The following is a 15,275-nucleotide window of genomic DNA, read 5'->3' on the forward strand; positions in this document are numbered from 1 at the left end:
AGGAGGGGAGAAGGGGGGGGGGGAGAGAGACAGACAGACATTGGTTGGTTGCCCCCCACCCCTACATGACCCCAACCAGGTGCGGGGATATAACCTGTAACCCAAGTATGTGCCCTTGACTGGTACTGAACCTGTGACCCTTAGGTCCGAGGGCCGAAGCTCTAACCACTGAGACAAACCAGCCAGCCAGGGCAGATATAGCCATAATTCTTACATAGTCATGTTCTCTCAGAATCGTTGCTCTGCAAAGTAGTTGCCACAGAGCAAATTATTGCATAAAGTTAAAATAATAAAACTGTCTTAAAAAATATTGCAAAACACTGATCTCACACATTTCGGCAGAACTGTAAGGTAGCATGTGGGTGCTGTTTTAAACCAATAGGTGTGTGGTCACTTATTAACACAGCAATAGTAGGAGTGGCCGTCGCTACGTGATGTTTGTTCCCGTGTCTTCCCGAACCCGTTCTGTTCCAGCCTGGTCCTCCACTTTTCCCGTTGATGTTCTCTAGATGAAGTCAGTGGTCAAGAGTAAAGGCTCCAGTGTCAGGCTGCTTGGCCATGCTGCCAATAACAAGGGGGTGACTTTGGACAAGTTACTTAACCACACTAAGCCTTAGTTTCCTCACCTACAAAATGGGATACGGGAGACAAAAATTTGGCCTCCAAAAGACATCCACGTCTTAATCCCTAGAACCTGTGAATATGTTACATTACATGGCAAAAGAGACTTTTCAGGTAGAATTAAGGTCAGGGGCTGAAACAGAGTGATTATCCAGGGGGACTCAACAACATCACGCTGACTCTTAAAAGTGAAAGAGAGTTGGTCAAAGAGGTAAGACAGGAGAAGAGCCAGGAGAGATTCCGAGTGCCAGAGGGACTCGGTCCTCTGTTTCCAGCTGCGAAGATGGAGAAAGAAGGTTGTGAGCCAAGGAATGAGAAAGTGGGGAGGAGCCCTTCGCTGAAAGCCAGCCAGGAAACAAGGACCTGAGTCCTCTGACCACAAGAATTCAAACCTGCCAACAATCTGAATGAGAAAGAAAAATGGGTTCTGCCCTTGAGCCCTCAGAAAGGAACGCAGGCCTGTCACCACCTTCTAGCCCAGTGAGACTCATACTGAACTTTCAGCCAACAGAACTCGAGGATAGTGAATTTATGTTGTTTCAAGCTGCTAAGTTTTGTATGGCAGCAATAGAAAGTGAATGCAGAGCTGTTGTGAAGAATAAATCCATGGAAACCATACAGGACAGAGACTGGCATAGAGTGAGTGCCCAATCCCTGGGATTTATTCTCACTGCTGCTTTTATTGGTCATTCATTGCTCTGGCCACACTCATCCGCCCTGACCATTCCGCGTGCTTTAATTTGTGCACAGCTTTTATCTTCTTGCTTCTCTATGTATGTCCTTAGGGAGTCTTCCCAAATTCAAAGTTCATTTTGGTTGACATCTTCTCCAAGAAGATTTTCCCAGCCCCTTCAGCCAGGAGCAGCGTCTTCTGATGCAGCTTTTTCTTGCCCCTTTTCTATCTAGTACATTTATTCAAACCCTAGGATGTATGAAGGGTTGTTTTCTCTCTCTCTCTTTCTTTTTGTACGTGCCCTTAGTGGAAACCGAACCTGGGACTCTCTGGTCCGCAGGCCGATGCTCCAACCGCTGAGCCAAACTGGCCAGGGCTGTTTTCTCTTTATTAAATTCTATATGCGGCAATAACAAAAGATCCCTAAATCTTTGCTTAAAACATTCAGGTATATTTCTCTATTTTCAAAAGTTTATTTTGTAATGGCAAGAACACTTAACATAAGATGTACCCTCTTAAAAAATTTCATGTACAACCAGTATTGTTAATCATAGGCAGTGTTGTACAGCTGATCCCTGGAACTTACCTTGCTTAACTGAAACTTAATGCCTGTCGATTAGCATAGTAGCTTCAGAGTTCACCCATGCGGTTGCATATTGCAGAATTTCCTTTTTTCTAAAGGCTGAATAATATTCTATGTATGTACCACACTTTCTGTCCCCACTTATCCTCTGGTGGCTATCGAGATTGTTCCACACCTTGGCCATTGTGGGCAGTGCTGCAGTGAGCATAGGAGTAGTAACACCTCTTTGAGACCCCAATTTCAATTCTTCTGGAATAAATATCCAAAATGAGGATAGCTAGATTATACGGTAGTTTTATTTTTAATTTTTTGAGCATCCTCCATACTATTTTCTCTAATAACCGCATCATTTTGCATTCCCGAGCAGTGGACCAGGGTTCCAGTTTCTCCACAACCTGCCAACACGTGTCTTCTTTTGAGGTGTGTTTCTTAGGCCACATGTACAGGTTGGTTGGGGGCTATTTTCTCTTCATCCTCTCTTTGGGGCGAAGACCGACAAAGCAGCTGTCATCTGGGGCATCCCCCATTGCATACTGGCTCTTAAAGCTTCTTCCCAGTAGGGACACATGTCACTTTTCTTTATATTTCATCAACCACGTGAAACAGAATAACAGTGTGGAAAGGGACAAGCAATCCTGCCCCGGGCACGAGAGGAAGAGAGCTGGGTGTATCTGGTAGACAGCATTCATGGCAACCACACTTCTCACCCACAACAGTGCTCTGGAAGGAGTTTGACCCCAGTTCCTATTTTACAAATGAAGAGCTTGAGCTTCAGCTAGGATGGTGCTGGGTCACATGTTTTGTAAGTGACATGGTTGGAACTAGGACCTGACTTCCTTCCATCCTTCTTTCATCCCTGTGGCAACTCTATCGAATGCTGTCGTGAGCCTAACGCTGGGCTGGGGGTGCAGCAGACAACAAGCCCGCCTCAGTCCCCACCCTCGTACGTATCGTCTACTACTGTGTCCTGATCTATTTCTTCCAGTCCTCCACACCTAACTGCCTTCTCTCTCTCAGTCTCATGGGCTACCTGTGCTTAGAGTTGTCCTCCCCCACCCCGCACAACTAGATCACACACGGGAAGGCAAGGGTAGGATTTCAACTTTAATTTCTTCACAACCCCTAATATAGCAGGCACACAACAAATGTTCCTTGGCTTGAACACAAAACTGAAAACGGAATTCACTTTAGATGCCAAACATTTGTTCTCTGCTTATGTCCTCCTGTGTGTTCCCCAAACAGTGTATTAATAGGGATTTGCATGTGCTGTGCCAGTTTATTATAGAGAACATTAGCCATCCGCATATAGCTGAAAAAGGATTAATAAAATCATCAGCAGTACACCTCACGGATCACTCTGAAAATTGCCCAAGTCATTTCTTAATCTCCCCTTTTTTCCCTTATAAGAGACTCCACTTCTTCCAGTGACTTATGCTAAATTGACAGTTCTAATTAGCGGTCACAAAAACTCAAGCTTATAAAGCTAAGGCAGATTAGAAATGAATTTTCCAGAGATGTGGTAAGACTTCTTCCCATGAGGGACGCCGTGTGTCTCACTGGTCGGGTTTAGGGGGGAAGGGAGCCTGTGGGAAGGAGGATGGAGTTGGGAGAAGACTAGGAGGGGAGAACATGTGTCTTGCACACCTGTCTGGCCTCCAGGGTCTCTGCAGGTCAGTTGTTATTTACTGCATGTGTGCTCTTGGCACAGTGACATGTCAGGGGAGGCCTGCACTATTGTACGTGTCAGAGCTCTGGGTGCTGAAGCTGAGCCCTGGCCCAGACTGGGAACGCCGTTTGTCCTCAGTCTGCAGGGATTTAAGGAGCCAACCTTGAGTTGGCGTTGATGCTGTCACTCACTGCCATTTATTCAACAGATATTTACCAGGTACCCTCTGTGTAATGGGCCTGTGCTGATGGTACTTCCTAGGCCTACCAGTGGAAGGGCCTTTTCAGCAGAGGCCTGAAGGAAGGAGCTCACCAGGGAGAGGTGTTACGGGCAGAGAAAATAACAAGAATCAGTGATGTGGGAATGAAAGAGATACACGGTCTCCCAGTGGAGAGATGACAGAGGAATACAGGAGGCGGCTTGGTGGGGAGGGTGCAGAGTGGTGGGAAAGGGGGCTAGGGCGGAGGCCATGCACAGTCCTGGGTTACCAGAAGGAGTCTGTCACAGAAAAGCCATGAAGAATGAAAAGCAGGCAGTGACATGAGCCAATAGACATATTTTGTGAAAACACTTCATAGGATGGGGAATGGATTGGGGTAAAGTGGCAACAAGAATGCAGGCATGGACAGAAAACAGCAGTATTGCAGGACCCAGATCAGAGGTGACGAGTACCTGGACGACGCACATGGAAGCAGACAGACTTCAGCAGATTTAGGAGGGAGACTACCCATTTGAAGATTGGTTGACCACAGAGGGCGGAGGATAGGGCTCCATTTATTGAGTGGCTGTTTCATGTCAGACATTCTAAGATGTTTATATTTGTTTCTCACTGCATCCTATGAGGGACGTAGCATGTAGCTCCATTTTACGGATGGGGAAGCTGAAGCTTGGCAAGATTAAGTGTCTAACACACAGCTAGTCTGAATCCCAAGTTGACCTGTAATCCCTAGGCTATTCTATATCTCTACCCTTACCTTCCAGGTTTCTGATTGAGGCATCTCAGAAGAGGAGGGTGACGTTTTCTGAAATGAGGAACATGAGGAAAAGCAAATATTCTAGTAGATTCTTTCCCACAATTTCTGATGTAGAAACAGCTATAGCACAGCCTTTGACAATGACATCTACAACCTTGTAGGAATGTCCATCATTTTCTCCTGCATCCTGTCTGGATGGGTACTCAGCCTGAGTCACTGTTCCTGGTGAGCGAGATCTGACCTGTTCCTGTTGCTCAACCTGTTTGGTTTCCTGGTGGGGATGGGGGCCTCTGTCTACACCCTTCTTTTAGCTTTTTAGCAGTTAACATTTAAATTAGTAATGAACATTTTTCTGGATATGAGAAATGGGGTAGGCCCCAGTAGGGAGAAAAATGCCTGGGATAAAGGAGGAGGAGAGATACCTGGTATATTAGAGCAGTCGACTGGGGAGCAGCTGTGTTAACCATGGACAAGGTACCTACTTCATTTAAGTCTGTTTCCCCATCTGTATGTAAAACACAAGAGAGTGAATAATGCCTGCCTGCCTCATAATTGTTGCAAAGATCAAATGCAATAATAGATGACTATACTTTGAAAATCACTACACTCCTTGCAAATCAGAGGACTTAAAATTCTGATATTACGAGGTAGAATCAGAGACACAAAAAATCATCAAGGTCATCCTGATTAGTTCACAGGTGAGGAAAACCAGGCTGAGGCTCAGGGAGATTAAATGACTTTTTCCAAAGTCACCCTCAAAATTAATGTTGGAGCTAGGTTTAGAAGGCAAACCCTCCAATCTAAGCTGAGGGTTTTATCTACTGTATTGCTTTGGAAGGATAACATAGTAATTGACCTCCGAGGGTTCTGAAGTCAGATCAACGGGAGTTTGACCTCTCAGCTTTGCCACGCGTTAACTGTGTGGTCTTGGCCAACTTATGTAATCTTTTTGAACTTCATCTTTTTTCATTTATAAAAATGAAATAGTTATTATTGCTGGATGCCAGAAATCTTCTGGTGGATAGGATACGCCAAACACAGGAACTTGTTGTGGAGCATGGATGATGGCCAGTTAATGCATAATAATGTAACAAGTCACTTAACTGCTATTGTAAGCATTAGGGTAAGTGGGGGCAGAGGAGGGAAACATGCATGTAGAGAGAACCATATAGCAAAAACCCTGAGCTGAAAAGGCAATGCACAGTGCGTTAGGAACTGAAGGAGGCTGGGGTGGCAGCAGCATGGAGAGGGCGGGACAGAAGAGTCTCTGAATTGAGGTTGGAGAGATGGGCAGGAGCCAGATGGATAGGGCTCTTTTCCTCCTCCCCACCCCACAACCCTAGAAACTGTGTCCAGTGGCTTCACTTTAGGCCTCAAGCTCCACATCCATTCCTTCTTTAGAATAGTGAGCTTGCCATTCTCACTCGAACCGACTTTTCCTTCCCCCACCATGGAAGTCCTGTTCATTCTTCAGGGTCAAGCTCAATGCCTTCCTCCACCGTGAAGAACAAGAACTTGAAAATCCACAGCCAGCAAGGAGCAAAGAGAGGCACAGCCATGACTGGGGAATAGCCATGAACAGTTCAGCTTAAATGGGGCAAAAGATGCCTTTCTAGGGAGTTCACGTCAGAATATAGCAGATCTTGGCACTTCTAAGTGATTTGTAAGGGAGATACTATAGTGGACAGTTTAGAACACACACTTTGGATCTAGTCAGACCTGATTTAAATCTGGGCTCCCTGCTTCATTAGCTGTGTGACCTACAGCAACACTTTGAATCTCAGTGGTTTGTTTCTAAAGTAGGGATAATTATACCTACCTTATAGGAATAGGTTTGTTACATTAACAGAGTTGTTAAGGTTTAAGTGGATGGTACATGCAAAACCGTTATAACAGTGTCACAAACATGGTAATTATTAAACAAGTGTTATCATTATTACTATTATCATCATCATCCTTCCTCATTGTGTCTAAACTAAATTGTAAGTGCATTAAATGAGACAACATGTAAATCCTAACATAATGTATATCTCGTGGTGAATTATCAATAAATTCAAATTCCCCTTTCCCAATCTCTTTTTAGAAACAAGGACCCTGCGTTTAAATTCTTCTGCAGGCACTTAGTGGGCTCTCAATAAATATTTGTTGATTATTGAATAAATGTTTTACTCCCTACTAATCTTCAGCACTGTGTTATGTACATTGTTGTGGGCTAATGCTATTCATTATGGAAAATCTTTGCATCCATAGTTTTCAAAATTAGTATGGGACTAGAGAGAAAATCTAGGGCCAAATTTACATAAAATGCTCTAAGATAAGGAGACTTTTAATAGCTGGAAAAATAATTGAAATGGCAACTGTTTTTCTTCTCCCATTCAATTGTTAAGAAAATAACAAGATTACAGGGAAATGAATCTAATTTAACTACAATTGACCCAATGGAGAGGCTGACCCAAAGGACCCACTGATCAGCAACTTAGTAACACGAGGGGTACTAAAGTGGTCACAGGCCTACCAGGTCTTAGTTTAATGTTTCATTGGCTAAGGAGAAGTAACACTTCTTGAATACTTAAAAGCAATTCAAGTCGGCTTCACTCACTTGATTTCCCTTGAGAGACGTAACCTGGCAAAGAGAAAAGCTGTAAAACATTTGTCTTTCCATATTCGGTGGATCCCTCAATACAGGCACTGGGACCCCTGAAAATCAAGATGGGCACCAGAGACACCAGGGAGACCTCTATCAAAGAGCAGAATGAGCCCTGGCCGGTTTGGCTCAGCGGTTAGAGCGTCAGCCTGTGGTCTGGAGAGACCCAGGTTCGGTTCCCGCTAAGGGCACATACCCCGGTTGCAGTTTGTCCCCGGCCCTGATTGGGTAGTGCGGGTGGCAGCCACTTGATGTGTCCCTTTCACGTTGATGTTTCTCTCTCCCTCCCACTCTATCTGAACAAAAAATGTCCTCAGGTGAGGATAAAAAAAAAAGAAAGAAGCAGATTGATTTGAATATTGTACTCCCATGATGCAGTTAGATCAGAATTTAATGAGCTCAAACTTAATTGTTCATATGGCTTTCCAGGAATGGCTTTACCACAAAGTGAAGTCCATTTCTGTTACCAATTTATTTTAATTGACAGTTACAGAAAATAAATACTTTGGTGTCATATGAAGAAACTCTGTTGTCTGCTCTTTATCAGGTAATGAAGTAACAGTAGCCAGCCTCGTCAACACAATGTAATACATGATTTTGTCAGTAATTTACATGGTTTATATCAGTGGCTCAAAAATATGCTCTACAAAATTTTATTGGTCTGACAAGTGAAAAGAGCCATAGTGGTGAGTTGAGAATACAGGACCCAGAGCCCGGCCAACTCACTGGGAGCTCTCCATGGTCCTGGTGCCTGCAACTGGATCCTGTTTGTCTGTTGACCTATGTTGACCCTCGGCTTCTATAGATTGTTCGCCCTGTGTATGGCATGGCACAAGGCATCCCAGCAAATATTTTTGTTTTCTTATTGGGGACCTCAGTGATGCCACTGGACTTCCATGAGTGCCATATGGAATATTATGGAGTGACTGCTATGCTCCAGGCCCTCTGGTAGAAATGAATACAGAGTTGAGTAAAAAATTGGGTTCTGCTCTTAGGGAGCTCACATGCTAGTTGGGAAAAAAGATAGGAATTATAGAATCACAGACAATGTCCTAAGAAATAATAGAAATATATTTAAAAACCATACACGGACCCTGGCCGGTTTGGCTCAGTGGTTAGAGTGTTGGCCTGTGGACCAGGGAGTCCCGGGTTCGGTTCCTGCTAAGGGCATGTACCTCAGTTGCAGTTTGTCCCCAGCCTCGGTTGGGGTTGTGCGGGTGGCAACCACTCGATGTGTCTCTCTTAAGCCGATGTTTCTCTCTCTCTCTTCCCACCTCTCTCCTTCCCACTCTGTCTGAAGATAAATGCAAAAATGTCCTCGGGTGAGGATAAAACACACACACACACACACACACACACACACACACACACACACACGAGATTTCTGAGGCAAGAGCTGCCCTAGCACGTGGAGCAGAGGAGAACAGGAGAGACTCTGCGGAGAAAGTAATATTTGAGCTGGGTTGTGGAGAATGAGTGGGGTGAGATGAACCCTCTAGGCAAAGGGACAGAAAGGTGAAATTCAAAGAGGGTCCAGGAATTTGAAATTCAACAGAACAAAAGAGAGGCCAGAATACAGGAGAGGTAGAGACAGAGAAAGAAATAGAGGTAGAGAGATACAGACAAGGCTAGAAAAGTAGAAGCCAGACTTTAAAGAACTTTGAGGAGGCCCTGGTCTAGTGGCTTAGTTGGTTAGAGCATTGTCCTGACATGCCAAGGTTGTGGGTTCAATCCCTGGTCAGGGCACATATAAGAATCAAGCAATGAATGCATAAATAAGTGGAACAACAAATCAATGTTTCTCTCATTCCTTCTCCCCCGTTCTCTCTCTCGCTCTCAAAATCAATCAATAAATTTAAAATAGATATTTATTTAAAAAAAGAACCTTGAAGGCCACATTTATAAGCTTAGCCTTTAGTCTTTACCCTGCTGTGTTGGGGAAGAATTAATGGAATCTGATCAAGGTGGTTGTAGAGGGCTAGATTTGAAGTGTGCAGAGTGGACTATTTAGGTAGAGAACCTGGAACGAGGGAGGATTTCTCACTTGAACTCTGTCTCTAGGCACATGTGACAGCATGACTGACAGAGCCTTGTGTGCTAGTGACCTTGGAGTCTCAGATCTCAACCCTCAAATTGCTAAAGCTAGGCCACAGGGCTCTGATGACTTGGCTGAGTCAGCAGTTGCATTCTGATAGAAGAGGATAGATCATACCATTGATATATAGGCACCATTCATCAGTTCCTCTTACCTCCTAACTGTCTAGAAGTTATTCTGGGACCTTATGATCTTCTTTTTAAATTAGTGCAACAATATGCTGCCTACTGCTTTTTTTTTTTTTCCAGGCTGCCCAATGCCACTAGATTAAGCATTTCAAAAGAAAACTGTCATCCTATCATTTTTCTATTTACAAACTTCTATAATATTTAGTACTTTTCCTGGTTTTAAAACCCTTCATAATTTGATAATACTTTTCTATTTTACTTCCTACATCTCTCCATCATGCCTTCTTTATCAGCCCATGCCTATTCTGACTATTTTTATTTCTATATTTATGCCCATACTCTAATCTTTTCTCATGTTTAGCAGTATAAAATTGGATTGGTAAATGCAAATCATGAGTCATATTTTGACATTTCTTCATTTACTTCTTTATTCAATGTGTATTCATTAAGGCTTTCTGGTAGGTGCTAGTGTTACTGTGGCAGGCAAGACAATGAGGTCTTTGCGGAGCCAGAGTAAGCTTAGAGCTGCAGCATTGGATTCACCTGGCAGTTTTTTTTTTAGAAATGCAGTCATACCCACCCCAAACCAACGTACAAAAATTTTTTAGAATAAATGGCCTAGGAGATAGTAGTAAAAAAGCAACAGTAATACCATGTAAAGGCTGCTATAATGCTGCAAGGGGGGCATTTTTTTTTCTCACTGAATTAAGTAAGAAATAATGGTGTGTTGCATGCATGTATATGTGCATGTGTGTGTGTAGACCACATGTTATTCTCCTTGAGACTCTACCAGTCACTTATTCCTGTCCTGAGTCCATTGTAGGTTTCTAACACATACATTTGCTAAAACTTATGGGTTGAATTGTTTATAGAAGTACTGAAACAAATTTGAGTGTTTTTAGAGGATTCAACAAATGATGGAATTGTTCAATTTTTGCCAGGTACAGTTTTGATTTATTGAGTGTAGGAAGTTTTGTTTTGCTGCAACAGAAAGGGAATATTGTTTATTTTATCCCTTTCAAAGCCATAGCATTTCACCATGGTTGACATAAACAGGGGTGGAAAATTCACAAGACGAAATGGAACCAAATTTTGCACAGAGCAGTTTTTGCTCTGTGGTTCAAGGCCATGGATGAGTTTGCTTTTCGTAAGAGTTATTTTTATTTTTATGATGTGCAAAGAGATGGATGATTCATAACTCAGTCAACTGCCCCAGCAGACCATTATTTAGTAATAGCCTTTGACTCAACTGGCACAAAACATGCTACCTTAAAACATTTTACTTTTTTTACTTGTTCATTTCTCCTATGGTATGCCAATGCAATCCACAGCTTGCTTCACACATTGAGTTGAAACTAAGAGTCAATAAAAGCAACCACGTTTTGAATGAATAACAAATTCCTTCTTGTTCCTCACTGCCTTCTCTGCAATTTGATATGCAACTTCTTCTTTTAGGCTAATTTAAATGAAAGAGAATTAATTCCACTCTGCCTTTCTCTGGCAGTCTCTAGAGTTTTGAATTGTTCCAGGTTTGAATGCTAAAGGATACCTTTTCTACCCAGCAGTGTCCTCAGCTTTACCATCACTTTTAGGTATTTTGAAATACTCTCCAGAAAATCACTGACAGACTCTTGGCTATTGATTTGTTCTAGCCTTTGAGAAAATCACAATCACTGGTGCTCCCACAGAATCATACTATCCCATAGTTATAAAACAAGGCAGACATGATTTTGTACAAGCTTCTGTGTAAAGAGAATCCCTTCTACACCCCCACCCCCACCCCAAATAGAATCACCCAGCCTGTTTCAGTACCCATGAGCAGGCTTTACAGACACCCAGTTAGTAGTTATCGAGACTTACTATAAAGCTATACTAATTATGATAGAGTGGTATGGGGCAAGAATACACAAGTATATCAACAGAACAGAATCAATAGTCTGGAAACAGACCAATAAGCATTTGGTATGAGAAAGGGGCATGTCGTGGAGAAAAAAGCATGGCTTTCTCAATAAATAGCATGAGTTGAACTTGGAATATTCACATGTAACCACAATAACCTTGACCCTCTATCTTGCGCATGTTTATATGTCACATAGATCTAAATGTGAAAGGTATCATTTCAGAATAAATCATAGAAGATTATCTTCATGACTTTGAGGTAGGCGAAGACTTTTTAAGCAAGACGCAAAGAATGCTAGTCATAAAGGAAAAAAAAAACTTGCTAAATGGACTACATTGAAATTATTTCTGTTCATCACACAACACTGCTAAGATAGTGAAAAGACAAGCCACAGAAGAAAATATATTAATAATAGAGACATTTGTAGAGGAAACATATTAAAGTATATATAAAGAATCCTTGCACAACAATTAGAAAAAGACAGATAACCTAACAGAAAAATAGGCAAAAGTCATACAAAGGTATTTTATAAAAAAGGCTATACAAATGGCTAGTAAACATGAAAAAAAGTGCTAGTCATCAGTTAAAAGCAAATTAAAACCATGATGTGATACCATTACCCATTTGCTAAGATAAAAAAAAGGCAGATGTATATATAACTCATATACATTGCAGATGAGAGTGTGAATTTATTTTTAGCTTGAAAAGATATTTATGAAATAAAATTTATTTGTAAATTTATTTATAAGCAGTTTGAAAGACTCTACAACAGGAAATCATAAATAACATGATATAGGAATTTCTCTTAGAACAAAAATTTATATATGTCTTTCAAAGAGTTTTACAAGAATATTTATAGAGGCATTATTTATAATGGCTCTACACTGGGAACAACCCAAATATAGTGCAAAGATAGTCACACTCTGGATTTATTTGTGGATAAATAAGTTGTGGTACAGCCACAAAATGAAATACTATACAACAATGAGGATTAATGGACTAGAAGTATATGTGATAACATGGATGAATCTCACAACATAGTATTGAGCAAAAAGAGCCAGACACAAAAGAATATATTATATGATTCCATTTATGAAATTCCAAAACAGCTCAATCAGTAAAATTAATCTATGTTGTCAGATGTCAGAATAGTGGTTACTCTTACAGAAAGGGCAAGACGGGATTCCTGAGCATCATTGATAGGCTCTGTGACTTTAAGTGAATTGACATATCATGAAACCAGTTTTATCACAGGCTACTTTATATAAACAAGAGTTAATTTGCTACAGTATCTCATCAATGTTATAACAAAATGTTATTGAACAAAATGTTATTTGAGGACCTGCTATATTTCTTAATTTGAGTTCTAATTCCATAGGTATTTTCACTTTATGAAAATGAACTGAGCTGTATATTTATGATTGTGCACTAATTTATTTGTCATACCTCAATAAAATTTAAAAAAATCAATTGTGTGTCAAAGGAGGAAGATAGGAGGAAAACCTGACTCCAATAAAAACCTGCCTTTGCTCAGCATGTTATATCACATTTAATCAGCATGATTAAAAAAAGGGGCTGAAGTTTTTTAAAAAATAAACTATGAATGTTTTCTGTATAAGTATGAAAATTTTCCTTTCTCCCTTGGATTTTGATGCAACAGCTATTGTGAAATGTAAGAGCCATTGGCCTGATGCATTTGCTTATGGTTTAATAATGTGTTTGCCCTTTTTCCTCTCCAGCCAGATGGGTAGATGAAGACTGACCTTCTATCAATATCCATTTCTCCTTTTGGATCACCTATGGATAGCACTTGGGGTCCAGTGTACACCTGAGTTTGGTAAGTTCACTGTTCCTTGTGTGTGTTAGTCTTATCTCCCCAGTTAGACTATAAACATCATGAAAGCAAAGGCTAAAGTTTCTTATTTCTGTGTATTCTCTACCAAACTAAGAAGAGAACTGATCAAAGATCCCACTTCTAGAAATATATCCTAAGAAGCCTGAAACACCAATCAGAAAGAATATATGTACCCCTATGTTCATAGCAGCACTGTTTACAATAGCTAAGATCTGGAAACAGCCTAAGTGTCCATCAGTAGATGAGTGGATAAAAAAGCTGTGGTACATTTACACAATGGAATACTATGCAGCTGTAAGAAAGAGAGATCTCTTATCCTTTGAGATGACATGGAGGGACCTGGACAGTATTATGCTAAGCGAAACAAGCCAAGCAGAGAAAGACAAATATCACATGATCTCACTTATTTGTGAAATATAATGAACTAAACAAACTAATGAACAAAATTGACCCAGAGACATAGAGGTATGGTACAGACTGCCAAACCTCAGAAGAGGGAGTGTTGAGGGGAAAGAGATAAACCCTAGAACTTGTATGCACATATGCATAACCAATGGACACAGACAACAAAGCTGGGGATGGGGCGAGGGGGATGGGGAGGAGGGCAAAAAAGGAGAAACATCTGTAACAAATTAACAAAAATAATTTTTAAAAAGTCGCTCAATTAAAAACATTCCACTATAGCATGTCAAATCGTTCAGACAAATCTGAGAAGGAAAATGACCTTCCCAAGGTCACGTGGCCACAGTTGTCTCTTCTGGCTCCTGTTCTTGTCTAGCCAGGCTCTCTACACAGTCCTGCTGAGGAAAAACAAACTTTGCCCCCTCTGTTCTGTTCCCCTTGGCTTTGCTTAGTGTGGAGATGCAAAGGCACAGCAACTCAATTTTGCTAATTCTGATTGTTCTACTAAGCAAATACTGCCCAAGTGTGGGGAACCTTGGCTCTGGGGAGCAGGAACAATACATACAGTCCCCCAAAAGCAAAGGCAATGACCTTGCTGTTTCAGTGTTCAGACCTACAAAATGAGAACGCATCAAGCCTTTGTGTTTCTCCTGCCTCTTCATTTGCTTTCAGGGACTATGATGAGATTCAAGGCCCTACATGTCCTTAAAGGCATTGAAATCTAAACATCAGTTTTTTGAAAATGTGCTCATTGTTTGTTAAGGGTCCTGTCAGTTATTTGCAACAACAAAAAATGCTTTATCCAAGTCTGGATTATAAAATGTTCAATGCTAACTTAACCCACTGGGTGAACTCTCTTGACCTTGGTTTCCCAAATTATAAAACGAGGTTATGAGAAAAGAAACTACCTAACTTTTTAAGGCACTATTCCATAGATGCATTAAGGATCGAATCTAGAGTCATTAACTGAAGTAATTACTAGTGTCTATTATCTACACAAAATATTAAGAAGTGCTGATTATAAATGTCATATATACGTGTATTTCTACATGGGGGTGGGGAGAGAAAGAGAGGAGGAGGGAGGGAGAGAGAGAGATGACATACCTTTTATTGAGCACTTATTACAGGTCGGGCACCATGCTAAGTACTTTAAATACCTTATCCTGTTTAATAGTTGCAATGATTTCAAAAAGTATTATCTTCATTTTCTATGTAAGCCATGGCAGATTGTATTTCCCCAGATCTCCACAGCAACCGCTCACATTTCACATGTTCTTATAGTATGATTTGACGCTTGTCCTGCTGAATGGTAGAGTCTACATTCTTTCCCTTTGGGTATGGCTGGGTTTGTAACTGCAGAAGAAGTCACACTTGTGGCTTCTGAAGGTAGGCCCCAAAAGAGAACATACCTCTGCCTACTTCTCTTTGGATACTTTTTCTTGAAACCTGGCCACCATGCCATGAGGAAGCCCAAGCAGAGCATAGAGAAGGCGTGTGTGGGTATTCAGGACAGCAGCCTCAACTGCCAGCCGTGTGAGGGCGTGAGCCTTCAGACAGCTAAGTCCATCCCCCAGCTGTCAATCATCCACAGCCCTTCCGTTTGTCCACCTGAGCTCCCAGACATCTTTAAGCAGAGGAAGCCTCTTTTCAAATGTTATGACCCATGGAATCCACGAGCATAATAAAATTACTGTTGTTTTATACCACACATTGGGAGTGGCTTGTTCTGCAGCA

At 41.4% G+C, this 15,275-nt stretch overlaps 1 protein-coding gene across 2 annotated transcripts in view; it reads right to left on the reverse strand.

The window, feature by feature from the left end:
- GRIA1 (glutamate ionotropic receptor AMPA type subunit 1) overlaps positions 1–15,275 on the reverse strand; it is a 306,836-nt gene that overhangs the window by 65,979 nt on the left and 225,582 nt on the right. The window lies entirely within an intron of this gene.

Source organism: Molossus molossus, unplaced genomic scaffold (genome assembly GCF_014108415.1).
Source record: "Molossus molossus isolate mMolMol1 unplaced genomic scaffold, mMolMol1.p scaffold_m16_p_4, whole genome shotgun sequence".
NCBI lineage: Eukaryota > Metazoa > Chordata > Mammalia > Chiroptera > Molossidae > Molossus > Molossus molossus.